The 16146-nt window shown below is 43.1% G+C and overlaps 1 protein-coding gene across 4 annotated transcripts in view; it reads right to left on the minus strand.

The window, feature by feature from the left end:
• Nucleotides 1-16146, minus strand: part of FOXP1 (forkhead box P1) — a 377209-nt gene that overhangs the window by 104872 nt on the left and 256191 nt on the right. The window contains exon 1 of one of the 4 annotated variants that reach the window (XM_075834037.1): nucleotides 1128-1228. The exons of the other annotated variants lie outside the window; for them this stretch is intronic. The gene's annotated coding sequence lies outside the window, so the exon portion shown is untranslated. Of the gene's footprint in view, nucleotides 1-1127; nucleotides 1229-16146 lie in introns of those variants that run through there. 4 annotated transcript variants of the gene reach the window in all.

Consider the following 16146-nt stretch of genomic DNA (forward strand, 5'->3'; position numbering starts at 1 on the left):
GGGGGGGGGCAAAACATAAAAAAAAACAAAAACACTCATATATAAAAACATAAGTGCGGATATTAGATCCGGTTGCTATATGGTGCGGGAGAAGTAGACTGTGGAAATATCCCCCTCTAGCTATAGTCTTACAAAAAGTCATTCAGGGGCCTACCTGAGTATCCGCTGTGTGTGTGGGTGACCTGCGAGCTCTAATTTCCTTCACCTTTTTTTCACGATTGCCCAATGACAGGTGCCGGCATTCTGCCGTTTGACAGGCCGCTACACAAATAACTGGCTTTCCTGAGAGGCCTAATGCTTCGCTAATGAACAATAAATCAAGTTTGATTACAAAGTGTCAGGCCAATCGGCTCTCAGTTAAGGTTTCATGGCTGGTGAGAATGGCACCGTTCACATCTCTCTCAACAGTGCTGGAAAGCAAAGATCAAACCGGGAAAAAAAAAAAATTATAAATAAATAAAAAAAATTCTAAAAAATAAATAAATACAAAAACAGCAGTAACGGAAACCCTCAAACAAATTATTTTCTTCTCTATTTTGTATAGTCAAAAAAGTATTGTTGTTTTATGCATTATTACCCAAAGTTCCTGCATCAGCAACAGCAGGAAACAGACGCTGCAATAACCCTTTATCTCCCAGAGGCTTCAAGCTGCAAATATCCTGCGGTGGCTTTGGGAGTTATGGAACAACACTAAAAGTGTCAACAGCAGCGATACTAACTGTAAAGTGCAAAGCCATGTGATTGTATTTAGTATTCACACCAGTGGGCAAAGAAACAAAAATAAAATACAAAAAGTGCAAGCATATGGCACTATATAAACTCGGAGCACACCCTTGGAGATATGTCTGGTTACACGGAGCCTAACATAAAGGGAGAAGAAGAAAAAAAAAAAAACACTCCAACCAAGTTTTCAATGACTTCATTGTTGCTTTGCAAGTGGAGAAGTTAACTATTGCAATGCCAATTCCCTGAAAGCACATGGTAAAACATCAACATTCCCAAAATGCCAGCTGTCAGATCCACCCACCTGCAGCAGTGGGCACATGTGCCAGCTCAATGTGGCAACACAGAGGGTACGTGTTGAAAGAAAAAAAAAGAAAAAAAAATTGTCCAGTGTTAGAACTTACCTCTCTGTCCCTTGGAGTTCCCTCCCCAGATCAAAAGAAATCTTGTTAGGAGCAGTGAAAGGACGACGTTGCTGGTTTGACACTGAGAATTACCTCCATTTAGCTCTGGTTACTAAAGATTTGACCGACACAATTCAGCAAAAAAAAAAAAAGGGAAAAAAAAAATAATCAACCACTTCCTCTACGTCACAAGACAAAAACACAAAAAAAAAATTCTTAGACGGGATCTACAATCAACCAGGACAGCTCAATACAAGACTGGAAACGAGCCGTCCTCAATACCAACAAGCATGATCGACACCGACCCACGTCAATAGAAAAGAAAACCACCCGGAAGAGCGAACGCTACGACTCATCTATCCAGGACGGCTTTCACAAACGGACAAAAACAGGAGCTCACACACATCGTGCCGGGCAAACACGTGGAATCAGAAGTGCACACGCTGCCGCCGGGCTGGAAATTTGATAACAGCAGCTGATAGAAATTAAAGACATGTATCTGAGAAGTGGTCGCTGTCAGTTGTTTTGTTAAAAGCCCAAAGCAGAAGACGAGAAGGGGGGGGGGGTTCAATGAGAGGACGATAGAGAAGAGAGAAAGAGGAGGAGGGGGGGACCTAAAAAGAAAAGCCAAAAAGGATCCTTAACAAAAGACGAAAAGCTACCAGGAGCAGTGACCGGAATTTTTGCAAGGAACCGGGGAAACTTAGTAAACAAAGCCGAGGCGTCTTTATACTTCTCAAAAACAACGATTATGGCAAGTTTCACGGGAGGGAAAGAAGAAAATTACAAAATCAATCGCATATTGACAAACCTGACAAACTCCATTTAGCTGCCACCACAAACAAGAGAGCTGGGGCCCGGAGAAGAGCTAATAAGCCTTGTTGTAAGGAGAGCCTTTAGTTTCCTCAGGTTGTAGACACATTGCACGGGTGGCTCATGGACTGACAACATGCAAAACCATCCTGGCAGCCACGCCTTACCCAACCAATCACAACCAGCCTCTAAACATAATCAGTTCAAACACCCAACACAATGAGCCATGGCTTCTCTTTTTTTTCTTTTTCCTACTGGCGGCAGGTGAAAAAATGCATTTGTCTCTAAAGCAACTAGGCTTAATTGCTGTTAAACCTTTGACCTGACCGGGCTGGTGGCAGCTTTCTGAAAAGGCCATCAAACGGGCACACACTCATCCTTGATCAAACACAAGAAACGGGAGGGGGGGGAACACTTTTTTATTATTATTATGAAGGGTGGACTACCGGAGAGTGTAGAAGTTTAACCTTTAGATAAAAAGGCAAAATGGCCCTAGGAAATTAACCCTGAGCAATATTTACAAATGCCCTTTATGCAGCATAAACACAAAGCAACAACCTGAGGACACAACATAAAAAAACCACAAACACAAGTCCTAGATAAAGCCACGCAGCTAAATAAAAGCACCAGTCGAAACGACAATAGACAAAACCTAACAAGATACGACTTGACGACCAAAAACAATAAACTCCGATGATGCATAAAAGAAATAATCACATACAAAAAGTTATGAACAATTTAAAGAGACACTACACGTAAAATCCATCTTCTCTATGTAGGCTGGGCAGTTGAATTTTATTGTAAACTGTTATCAGCCATGCCGGGAGAAACTGACTGTAGGATTCTTCTATGGGATGACAGATGGGAAATCCAGAAAATACCCTTCCAATATTAATATGTACATATATATGTGGTGTTGGTAGAACATTAGCTTTTAGGTTTACTGCCCCTTTAAGGGAAAAAAAAAATAGCAAAAGGGGTTAAAAGTCAGAAAGAGGAGCATCTTTGTCCCCTGGTGGAGACAAAACAGAGGGCAGGGTTAGTAAATCCCATCAAGTTGTAAGATTCCTCCCACTTTGGCTTCATCTTTTTTATGCTCCGAGTGGCAGGGAGGGAAGGGGAGAACGCTGCGGCTCTAGAGGAGACACCTCAGAAGTTGTTTGTTTGTTACAGTTGCGTGCCAAACAAAGACAAACAAAAACAACACGTTCTTGCGGTGGAGTGTGAACCGGTAACCACTCCAACCCGTTCCGCCATATGCCTACGCTGTCAGGGCCTTATTGTAAACACATCTACGTAGAGTTTTGTGTCCATCTGCTCTGCTGCTGTTGTCTATTTGCTTTAACGTTTGTTTTTTGTCAGATAACCCCCCCCCCCCTGCGACGGGCGTAATAACACGCGAGGTATATTCCTGTACTTTGTTTTTTTCCAACAGGAGGAATAAACAGTGCAATATTAACCTCTTCCTTACTGCAACAAAATGATGCAACGGGAAGACCAAGGCGTTGTTCACACTCGGGTCACCGGGGTGGCGCAGTTCGAGTGTTATTAATCCGTTATAGCTTTTAACGCTTGTAAAATTATTATTTTTGTAACATTTTGAAAATTTGTTTTTTTTCTGGAGTTTTTTGAAGCCTATGGGAAAACCACTTCGGGTATGTTCACACGCTTACTAAAAAAAAGTCTGAAAATACGGAGCTGTTTGCCAAGGAAGACAGCTCCTGAATTTCAGACGTTTTTTAAGCCACTCGCGTTTTTTATGGCCGTTTTTGGAGCGGTTTTTCTATAGAGTCAATGAAAAACGGCTCCAAAAACGGCTCAAGAAGTGTCAAGCACTTCTTTTTGTGGGCCGTCTTTTTACGCGCCGTTTTTCTGAAAATGAGGCGCAACGAAACGCCCCCGTCGGAACAGAACGCCGTATTTCCCATTGAAATCAATGAGCAGATGTTTTGAGGCATTCTGCTTCCGATTTTGCAGACGTTTTTCGGGACGTTTACGACCCAAAAAACGGCTGAAAATAGCCTGTGTGCACATACCCTTAGGGCTTGTCCACACACAACGGAATTTCTGCAGCAATTCCGTTGAAAGTCAAAGGCTTTCCGCTGCGGCAAAAACTCACCATTTCCTGCAGTTTTTACGGCAGAACATGGTGCGTAAATTGCTGTGTATATTCACAACGCAGCAATTTTGACCGCTTTCCGCAGCAGGAATTGACATGCTGCATCCGAAAAATACGCACCGCAGGTCATTTTTGGCTTGGAATTTTTACGCAGCGTGTGGATGAGATTTCTTAAATCTCATCCTCTAAGCTGCTAATGCATTCTGCTGCGTTTTTTTACGGCCAAAATTCTGACCAGAAAAAACGTGGCAATTCGGCAGCGTGTGGATGAGCCCATAAAAACAAACTGTCATGCCCAGAGCATGCCGTGTTTGGAATCTAAAATGGCAGTGACCCGCAAAAAAGCCACAAATCAAAAACGCTTTGTATGTCGTGTTTTCTATATTTCACTATAAACTTTAAAGTAACATCTGGCCGCAGTGTTTTTGACCTAAAAAAAACACCACGGAAGAAAACAAACAAAATTGCCACGAAAAATAGCAAAACGCTGTGTGTGATTCCGGCCTTAGAAAAAACTGTAGCAAAAACTGCAAGTGTGAATTTGGCCAAATGGTGTTTCTTTTTTAAAAAACTGTACCATGAACTGTATGGGCGGAACAGAATGTAAACCCTCAAAATAATGACATAAAAATGCCCTGTCCGTAGTATGCTGCGGTTTATAAAACAAATGTGCTATAAGGTTGGAATCACACATGCAGTTTTTGGTGCAGTTTTTCACACGTTTTTTTGAGTCAAAGCCAGAAATAGATCCAAAAGGAATAAATAATAAATGCTGCTGCCCCACGGAGCTGTTAAGTGCCTTTTGCGCAGGCAAAATGCCGCGTTTTTTGCCTGCGCAAAAACGCCATGCTCGTGTGAATCCAGCCTAAGGCCTTATTTACACGAGCGTATTTCACGTCCGTGATACGCGTGTGAAAATCACGCACGTCGCACGGACCTATGTTAGTCAATGGGGCCATTCAGACATTCCGTGTTTTTCACGCAGTGTGTGTTCGCTGCGTGAAACTCACAGCATGTCCTATACTTGAGCGTTTTGAGCGCATCACGCACCCATTGAAGTCAATGGGTGCGTGAAAATCACGGACAGCACACGGACGCACATCCGTGGGACGCGCGTGATTCGCGCAACAGTTGCTCAAGAAATGGGAAAAAGAAAACCACCTCCTTCATTTCATTTTGTAAAGGTCAAAACCACGTGACATAAGGATGGCAAACGCGCGAAAATAACGCAGACACGCACCAAACACTGATGACACACGGAACTGCAACACGCGCAAAACGCTGCATCTTTTACGCGTGCAAAACGCACACTTTCGTGTAAATAAGGCCTGAGGCTGGGTTCACACTGTGTGTTTTTGTTGCGTTTTTAACAAATGCGCTTTATTGCTTTGGTTAATGAATTCCTATTGAGAGACACGGGACTTCATCTACCAAACCCCAACAAAAACATTTATTAAAAACGCAACAAAAACGCACAGTGTGAACCCAGCCTAAGGCCGGGTTCCCACAGGTCGAATACGCTGCGTAAAAAATGCGCAGTGTATCCGACCTGCAACCCGCAGCACCTTCCGTCTGAAAAATCGCACCACATTTCCGCTGCGCAAAGCAGCGCTTGAAAAAAAAAAACAACCCGTTGGTACTTACCCCCTTCCCTCTTGGCGCGTAGTCCGGCCTCCTACAATGACATTGCAGGTCATGTGATGCTGCAGCCTATGATTGGCTGCAGTGGTCCTATGGGATGAAACGTCATCCCAGGAGGCCGGACTGAAGGAAGGAGTAGAGCATTCTGGGTAAGTATGATTTTTTTCTTCTGCGATTATGACGCAAAAGTCACAACACTTGGCTTTCTGTTGCGGGTTTTGCATCTCCATTGAATTCAATGGGGAAATCCCGCAACAGAAAGTCAACAAAAACGCAGCATGAATCGATATGCGGCGGAATTAAACTCGGCACCGCAAGTTTTTTTCCACAGCGTGGGCTTGAGAATTTCAAATTCCCATCCACTTTGCTGCTACTGTAAATGCTGCGGTATTCCGTTGTGGAAATTCCGCAGCGTTTACGCTGCGTGGAAACCCGGCCTAAGGGCTTATTCAGACGAGACCATATTATACGTCCATGTGCTGTCCGTTAAAAAAACGGACAGCACACAGACCCATGCAATTTAATGGGGCTGTTCACACGGCCCTTATTTTAACCGACATTGTGAAGGGCCCGTGAAAAATATAGATGTCCTATTTTCGTCCATTTTCACGGATCCCTCATTAGACTCAAGTCTATGAGTCAAAAAGTGTATATGGCTGCTGTAATGGAAAATCGCAGTGGCAAAAACAACCCGAATATCCCCATTTTATTTGCATTTTGGCCACTATGGAAAATTACAGATGTTCCATTGTAGTCAAGAGGATTTAAAAAAAAAAAAACAACTTGTAGGTTTTCAGGTCATGCTGCTGTTTTTGAAATCCCAGCATGCTCTACCTGTCGCGAGATGAATTTTGTCACAGATTTGCCACGGGCCTGCGGACGCTCCATACCCCACAAACACACACCACAGCCTAACATGCTAATCCACGACTGAAATATATTTCTATTTGATTCCGACAGAAGCCGAGCAGCTCAATTTGGCAACTTTTTCTAACAAAAAATTGCCCCAAAAACAGTCTGACCCTAAACAGTGCAAAGATGAAACTCTTCGCTGCTGCAACAAACTGAGAAACATAAGGAGGACTAAACAGTGCAAAGATTAACCTCTTCCATGCTGCAACAAATTGAGGTCATCATCCCCGCTGCTGCTGATCGGCCCGGGCAAAAAGCAGAACTGTTTGTAATTAGAGAAGCAAGTTACAAGCTAATTGGGAATGTCCAAATTAGAAACATTCATAAGGAAGCTGTTTACACAAACAATTACGTTGAATCGTGTTATAAGGCAAAAAGACCAAGGCCGCTGTGACAGATAAGGGTACGAGACGCTTAGGTGCCGTCCTCTAGAGTGGTTTTGCATCTCATGTATTTAATAAGAGTCCCCCTCCCCCGGCTTTACACACGTTGTTATGAATATTTAATTGTGGAAGGACTTTTGTTGAGCTAAGCTCGGAGACTTCGTGTTCACCGTTTGACATCAGGGAGGGTCAAACAAACAGATGCCCTATATACATATATATGAGGGTATATTCATCCGCTTGCCTTCGACTACCGTTGTGATGCATCCACAAAATCAAATATCGATATAGTAATTGTAAATGACACAACCAATGACAGCTAAGGCTGGGGTTGTATGCTACGATTCTGCAAAGATCCCAATTGTGATCCGATTATTCGGCTGTAATATGGCCGTGACCCCCCCCCCCCCCCCCCGGTTCTGCTGAACCTAATATAGACAGTCATAGAATGTTGATCTAACTTTGGATCAGCGGAATTGCAAAGGTTCTGGGTGTTGTGGCTTGAATATGTAAAATACTAGAGCTAATGATGAGAAAATTTCTAAAAATAATATTTTTGTGTAATAAAAAAATATTAATAAAGGTGCAAATGATCCAAAAAGGGAAAATTGGGGTCACAAAATTGTTTGGCTGAAGCATGGGGGTCCTGGTCCCAAATACATAAGCTTTTTGTGGACCTAATATAAAATCCCAGATCGGATCTTACTACAATATCACATCCATATGTATAGTGAGATAGCTCCGTCTAGTGTGATTATATCATTTTGCAGTAAGCATTCCGTAATAAGTCATTGTGCTTCCACATCACCCCCTGCTGCTCCCGTATCGGTTAGAAATGCCTGGGGGTACCACAGAAAAAGGTGCCCAGTTGGAATTGCAATCTCTGCAACCTCTATTGCTCTGCTACTCTATAGCTCAGGTAACCAACTGTAAAGGGCACCCAAATAAAGAGGTACAGTAGGTACAGGAAGACGCTCTCTGTAGTTCCGTCAGGACGGAGTAAACTTTTCTTTTTATGGTTCAAAAGGACCATTAATCGAACCTAGGAGAAGCTCCGCATGGGCGGGGACTATTATCAGTGGTTAAGCACTGAAACATGTTGTGTTATAAAATATCTGACAAAAGATCTTACTGTCTGCTCCAACTTTCGTGGGACCAATGGTCACCAAATCGGTCAAATACCTTGAAACGCCCAGCTATAAAAATACGTAATAAATAAAAGGCCATACTTTGTGCACGGTTTAGCCTCCATATTATGTCTGCACATGGACCCCACAGGGACCTCCTGCGGTTCTATTGTTTTTTGAGCAAAAGCCAGAAGTAGATCCAAAAAGAAGGGGAGGAATAAAGAAAAGACTCATCCGTCGCCTTTATTTTGTGTCCACCACTGTTTTTGGCTTAAAAACCTGACCAAAAAACTTCATCAAAAACTCAATCAAAATGGTGTATCCATGGCCTATAATTTGTCTCAGTGGTTAGAACTGTTGCCTTGCATCTCTAGGATCTAGGGATGAATTCTGACAAGAGCCATCATCTGCATGATGTTCTCCAGAGGCTTGTGAAGATTTCCTTCCTCAGTCCAAAAAGGAATTATCAGATTGGCCAGCCGGTTTCGAAAGGCCGTACCCGTAGATCTATGGTGATCTCAGAGTGCTCATGCACATTAGATAGAAGTCAGTGCGACCGGTTGATCTAATGTGTATAGGGGTGTCTCAACCCTCCACCCAACGACAGATTAAAAAAGGATCGGGCTTGTTAGATGTCAATATACCCAATCCTTCGTTCCCACGGGAGGCAAGCCGCTGTTAGGGTATGTGCACACGTTAGCTGTCATTTACGTGTGAAAAGACAGACTGTTTTCAAGAGAAAACAGCTGCCTCGTTTCACACGTAAATGCTCCTCCTCGCATTTTGCGAGGCGTCTGAGACGCTCGTAAATCTTGAGCTGTGCTTCATTGAGTTCAATGAAGAACAGCTCAAATTACGTGGCAAAGAAGTGCCCTTCATATAATGTATATAAGTGTAACTTCTTTGCCGAGGCAGTCCATTTACGCGTCGTCGTTTGACAGCTGTCAAACGACGACGCGTAAATTACAGGTCGTCTGCACAGTACGTTGGCAAACCCATTCAAACGAATGGGCAGATGTTTGCCAACGTATTGGAGCCCTATTTTCAGGCGTAAAACGAGGCATAATACGCCTCGTTTACGCCGGAAAATAGGTCGTGTGAACCCAGCCTTAGAGGGGTCTGGTAATTGCTTATTCCCCTCTCCCCATTGAAAATACACGCACACTCGGCACGCTCGTGCATGGGGAAGTTGGGAGGAATAGCTTTACTCGGCCGACAGCTATCGTAAGTGTATGGGCGCCTTTAGTTAGTTTCAGTAGAACCAAGGTACGGCCATGACGCGGACAATGTGAGATAGGTCTGGTGACTATTTTGCCGCCATATAAGCAACAGGAATTGATTTTTGTTTTATTGCAGGGGTTACGAGGCTGTTCTTGCCATGGTTTCATTTCTACCACAAACAGCTGGTTAAATTGAATTAGGAAAGAGTTAGGCTGGGTTCACACACCCTATTTACGGACGTAAATCGGGCGTTTTACCCCCGAATTATGTCCGAAAATACGTCTGCATGGCCCATGATTACGGCACGGACGGCCGCGGAGTGTCATTCGCGGGCCGCCCACAATTCACGGACCGTGCACACATTGATTTCAATTAGCCTGGACCCAGACCGTATAATGACTTGTCCTATCTTTTTGCGGTCCGGGTTTCCGGCCAATGCACGGACCGTGGAAACCATGGCGTGTGCATTAGCCCATAGAAATTAAATTCACGCACACACTCTCCCTAGACCTTAATGTTTTTCACCAGCTGGTTGTAAAAGATTAGAAAAAAAGGTCTTTTTTTTTCCCCAAATAGCGCCACTCTTGCCCATGGTCTGTGTCTAGTATTGCAACTCCGACCCATTTAAAGGGGTATTACATTTATCACCTTTCCACAGGGTATGTGACTAATGTCTGATGACTCAGCTCCTTTCCCCTTCAAAGGTACCCCCAATGATCACTAGAACAGGGGTCCAGTTTCTCCTCTCTGCACGACTGCAGTGAGGAGAACTTTAAATTGAGCTGCGGTGCAGCACCATTATAAGTCTATAGGACTGACTTAGACAGCTGAGTAAAGCGCTCCCCTGCAGCTCCATTCAAGCTCCTCTTAATTTGGAAGGGTGCAGTGAGGATATATGAGGGGTCTTTGCATGCCCGTTCTAGTGATCGGTGGTGGTCTCAGTGGTGGGGCCCCCAACGACCAGACATTTATCACCTATGATAAGTGTCAGTCGTGGGACAACCCCTTTAAGCGAATGTGGCTGAACTGCAATACCAGACATAGCCTGTGGACTAGGGTGGCGCTGTTTTCAGAGAAAAAATTTGATTTTTATAATATCATACAACCACTTTAAGGCCTTCAACCTGCATGAGTGATGAGTTCGTAGATCTCATGTGCTTGCACTATGCTGCTGCATATAGAGAGCAGCAATATCTTCATCCTGACCCATTTTATCTGGTAGACATTTATCTGTTTTCCTATGCAGAACTGACTTTTGACTGAATTAACCTGCACTCAGTTAATTAATTGATGTAAAAGGCTTGTTTTACAACAATTCATTAACTGGGCCCAGGTTAAGCCAGTGAGAACGGCAGCCGTGAATACCGAAGTAGATGGAATACTCCCCGGTGACATGGGTCAGGTTGTTCAGTAACCTAAATGTATTCTATATCTGATGTAATAGACAGTATATAACCGTACATCCAGAACAGCAATAACAACATATCGCACATGTGGAAGAAATGTCTTATTTACATGAAAAAAAAAATTGTAACAAAGTTGCGCACAAGAGCTTACAATCTAATATTTCATATGGGCATCCCTTTTACGATGAGCAATCCCATTATTTTTGGTTGCAGTTCTGAAGAAGACCCTTTCACCTACAACTTATTGTGTGAGATTGAAATTCGGTGTATAACATGAGAAAAATTGGTCTTTTTTTTAATTATAAATAGCGCCACTCTTGTCTATGGGCTGTGTCTGGTATTGCAGTTGGTGGTAGTTGCATTGTAAAGAGGACCTTTTCACAATTTATAGTATTGAGATTGAGAGTAAATTAAATTAGAAAAAAATGAAAAAGATAGCGCCACTCTTGTCCACTGGCTGTATCTGGTATTGCAGCTCAGACTAATTTTTTTCAAAAAAATAGCACCATTCTAGTCAACAGGCTGTGCCAGGTATTGCAGGTCAGCCCATTCAAGTGAACGGGGCTGAGCTGCCATGCCAGACACAACCCATGGACAAAAGTGGGATTCTTTTTGGAAAAATAGCAGACTCCTTTTTTCTAATCGGAGCCCCATTTTTTTCAGGAACAGCACCACTCTTGTCCATGGGCTGTGTCTGGTACTGCAGTTCAGTTCCATGTTTTTTTCGGGAACAGCACCACTCTATTCTATGGGCTATGTCTGGTATTGCAGCAATAAAGTAAACGGGACTGAGCTGCAATACCAGACACAGCCATTGGGCAAGAGTGGCGCTATTTTTCTGAAAATAAAGCAAATATTTTTTCTAATTTTACACAACCCCTCAAAAACTGGATGTACCAGCATATTGATTGGTCATAACTCATAGTCATTGCCTATATATAGTTACCACTTTAAATTAACCTGTTGGGAATTCTTTTTAGTTCTATTGATGCCAATCTCTCGATTTTTTTTTTTTTTACTAAGCACATTATGGGGTGTTCACTCATTTTACAGGTCATAACCTAAGAGATGGCTGAGATTTGTGAGAGTCCCCTTCAGTGCAAGATGTCAGTGCATGGCCCTTCCCCCCTTCCAAAACATCTGCTATGACTCATTAACATATTAATACTTAAAGACAGTGCACAAGCTGAACCCCAGACCTAAATTAGAGCCTTCCTGTCTGAAAAAAAAACAACAATTCAATAGCTAATTTTAATGTCTTTGTAGCCTTAAAAAAAATACCCCAAACCCCAGAACTCGACCCCCAATCACCTCTTAAGCAATTAGTTTACAAAAAAATAAAAATAGTCCTGACCGTCGCAAAAAATGTTTTTAGTTCCTTAAATTTATTCACAAGAAGGTGGAGTTTTTTCTTTTTTTTTTTTTTGCACAGAGCAGGATAATTACTATTCGGGAACATGGAGGCTCATGATTGAAATAATTAATCAGAGTCGTACTGAACAAATTAGCAAGTGCTGCTGAACCCGTTTAATGTTGCAATGCTCTGCGGAGCAATGGTACAGGTCTCTGAAGCTCACAAAATAAGGGAGAACAAAGGAAGAGTTGTAATAATTTTGTCATTCGCTGCCAAGTGTGTTCTTAATGTTTAATATGGCTCCCACTGTTTTTTTAATTTTTGGAGTTCTGAGAATTTTGGGCTCTTTTTGTATTTTATTTTTTAATTCAGAAGAATGTGATTTCTTCTTGACTAAGGCTCTGCCCTGTGCATGGAGCTTGTACAATTCCAGAAGGATTATCTATGGCACCGTATTACCAAGGTTATTCTCCAGAGTCACACAAGGGTACAACATGGACCCATAGAGCGAGTAGTGGAATTGAAGGACCCGGTGTATTATGCGTGCCCAATGAGCAGGGTATGGGCAAGGAAAGGTGAACAATTAGCCAGCCATTAACCATCCATGTGGTGTTGGCATAATGTAATAATTCCACTTGTTGGGTTGCCCGTGAGCAAGGCCTTATACAAAACTGGTATATGGTATCCACCTGGATGGCGGTAGTTTTCAGTCTATGAATTAAAACAATTCCTTTGTTTAAACTATTCCACAATTTTGGCAAAAAATTGCTCCACAATTTTGCAATAAAAAAATCTTCAATACAGCGGAACACAGAGTCATGGCTCTGTACTATGGAGCTGTTCGCCGTCATATGGTGCTCCATATAGCGCCATATTTCAGATATATTAAGAAACCTTCAATACAGTGGCACACAGAGTCATGGTTCTGTACCATGGAGCTGTGTGCCGCCATATGGTGCTCCATATAGCGCCATAATTCAGGTATATCACGAAACCTTCAATACAGCGGCACAAAGAGTCATGGCTCTGTACCATGGAGCTGTTCGCCGCCATATGGTGCTCCATATAGCGCCATATTTCAAATATATTAAGAAACCTTCAATACAGCGGCACAAAGAGTCATGGTTCTGTACTATGGAGCTGTGTGCCGCTATACGGTGCTCCATATAGCGCCATATTTCAAATATATTAAGAAACCTTCAATACAGCGGCACACAAAGTCATGGTTCTGTACTATGGAGCTGTTCGCCGTCATACAGTGCTCCATCTAGCGCCATATTTCAAATATATTAAGAAACCTTCAATACAGCGGCACAAAGAGTCATGGTTCTGTACTATGGAGCTGTTCGCCGTCATACAGTGCTCCATCTAGCGCCATATTTCAAATATATTAAGAAACCTTCAATACAGCGGCACAAAGAGTCATGGCTCTGTACTATGGAGCTGTTCGCCGTCATACAGTGCTCCATCTAGCGCCATATTTCAGATATATTAAGAAACCTTCAATACAACGGCACAAAGAGTCATGGTTCTGTACTATGGAGCTGTTCGCCGTCATACAGTGCTCCATCTAGCGCCATATTTCAGATATATTAAGAAACCTTCAATACAGCAGCACAAAGAGTCATGGCTCTGTAGTATGGAGCTGTGTGCCGCTATACGGTGCTCCATATAGGGCCATATTTCAGATATATTAAGAAACCTTCAATACAGCGGCATAAAGAGTCATGGCTCTGTACCATGGAACTGTGTGCCGCCATATGGTGCTCCATATAGCGCCATATTTCAGATATATTAAGAAACCTTCAATACAGCGGCACAAAGAGTCATGGCTCTGTACTATGGAGCTGTGTGCCGCCATACAGTGCTCCATATAGCCCCATATTTTATATATATTTTCCTCTAGGAGCAATAATAAGGTGTATGATGGACTGTGGTGTGGTATATTAGGATCCCTTAGAAGTCTATAGGTCCTTCAGATGTTGTACGGAGCCATTATACGGCCATGTGGACGAAGCCTAAGAGAACTGCTTTATGTCACGTCAATCAGAAATTATATATAAGACACAACATTGGAGATCTAATAACTGCTCCCCCCCCCCCCCCTATCATCTGGGTCCCAGTCCATATTCAGGTACATATTCATCAAACCTATTGATATTCTATAAGTAAGACCACATATGGGTCTCTGTAACTCCCAAATATTTTCAACGCAGATGTAACAGTGCGTGGGCGGCTGAAAACAGAAACTGTTCTCATCCTACGTTGGGCACCCAGCTGCCACCATAGTCCCTTTCATGACGTACCCAATTGATTGGAAACCCCCCTTTAAATCTCTTTAAATTGAATCTATATTCTAATCAACATTTTACTGCCGTAATCTTAGATTTGATAGACTTTGGAAGACAAGTTCAATGCACGCACACACGCAAAAGCAAACGCTGCAAAACTACCGGCAGAAGAACACCGCTATATATTATCCTGAAAACATACAGCTCATAATATCCAATGATTGGACTGTATCAATTAAAAAAAGTCAAGTAAGAAAAAAGAACCTAGACTAATGCCTAGTGAAATACGGCAGCCATAAAGCACATCAATCTTGTATATTGCTCTCTTTTACACCGCATAAACCGAGCCAAGGTGTCTTCTTCACTGAGGAGCCTGGAACGCCGGCAATCTGGATGAGAGAGGACGAAGCCAGAGAGAAAAAGAAAAACCGGTATTACAGTTGGGAATTGTCCAGGGTTTTTACGGACTATCCCTGGAAAGCAAATTGGCATGAGTTCAATAAAACACCTACTTAACGGCAAAGGGCCACTGTTCTCGTTTCAATAGTCCCTGAGGTTTGCTGTGATATATGTACGTACAGCTCTCCGCACTGCCCAGGTTTTCTTTCCCGGGGCATTAAGAAAATACATGTCCTCGGCTCACATTTATGTGACAATCTGGAGGCCGGGTGACACCGCACTGAGGGTAATCTGTAGAGGAATACGCTGTTTTTATAAGCTCAAGCTAAATATTGCATTTGGACTAAACTTCCGACTCTGCCGTCTGTCTGTGGTGCCAGCTATAGACGGCGGCTAATTTAAGACAGAACCAATGTCAAAAGGGGGGGTCAAACCGAGTAGGGGCAGAAAGGAAACAAAAATATTACCACACCGAAGACCAAGTTTGGGGCAATTAAAGGAAAACAGAAGCAAATCATTATCTGTGCTGGAAACGGCACCAAACACCGGTAAGGGTATGTTCACACGGAGTGTTTTCAGAAGTTTTTCGGGCCGGAGACGGCTCGAAATACGGCTTAAAAATCAGAAGCAGAACGCCTCCAAACATCTGCCCATTGATTTCAACTGGAAAAACGGCATCTGCTCCGACGGGCCGTTTTTTACGCGTCCGTCTTTTTAAAAAAACGACCGCGAAAAAGAAGTGCATATCACTTCTTGAGACGTTTTTGGAGCTGTTTTTCATAGACTCTATAGAAAAACAGCTCCACAAACGGCCGTTAAAAACGCAGCAAAAATCGCGAGTTTGATAAAAAAAAGTCTAAGGGTATGTTCACACGGCTTATTTACGGACGTAATTCGGGCGTTTTACGCCTCGATTTACGTCCGAAAATGCGCCTCGATAGCGTTGGCAAACATCTGCCCATTGAAAGCAATGGGCTGACGTTTGTCTGTTCACACGAGGCGTATATTTACGCCCCGCTGTCAAAAGACGGCGCGTAAATAGACGCCCGCGCCAAAGAAGTGTCATGTCATTTCTTCAGATGTAAATGGAGCCGTTTTCCATGGACTCCATGGAAAACCAGCTCCAGTTACGTCCGTAAGGGACGCGGCGTTCAAGCGCCTGCACATGCCGTTACGGCTGAAATGGCGGGGCTGTTTTCTCCTGGAAACAGCCCCGTAATTTCGGCCGTTACGGACGCTGCCGTGTGAATATACCCTAAAAATCAGGAGCTGTTTTCACTTGGAAACAGCTCTGTATTTTGAGCCGTTTTTTATTTTGTGTGTGCACATACCCTAAGGGTATCAATGGGCAGA

Source organism: Rhinoderma darwinii, chromosome 7 (assembly GCF_050947455.1).
Source record: "Rhinoderma darwinii isolate aRhiDar2 chromosome 7, aRhiDar2.hap1, whole genome shotgun sequence".
In the NCBI taxonomy this organism is placed as follows: Eukaryota; Metazoa; Chordata; class Amphibia; order Anura; family Rhinodermatidae; genus Rhinoderma; species Rhinoderma darwinii.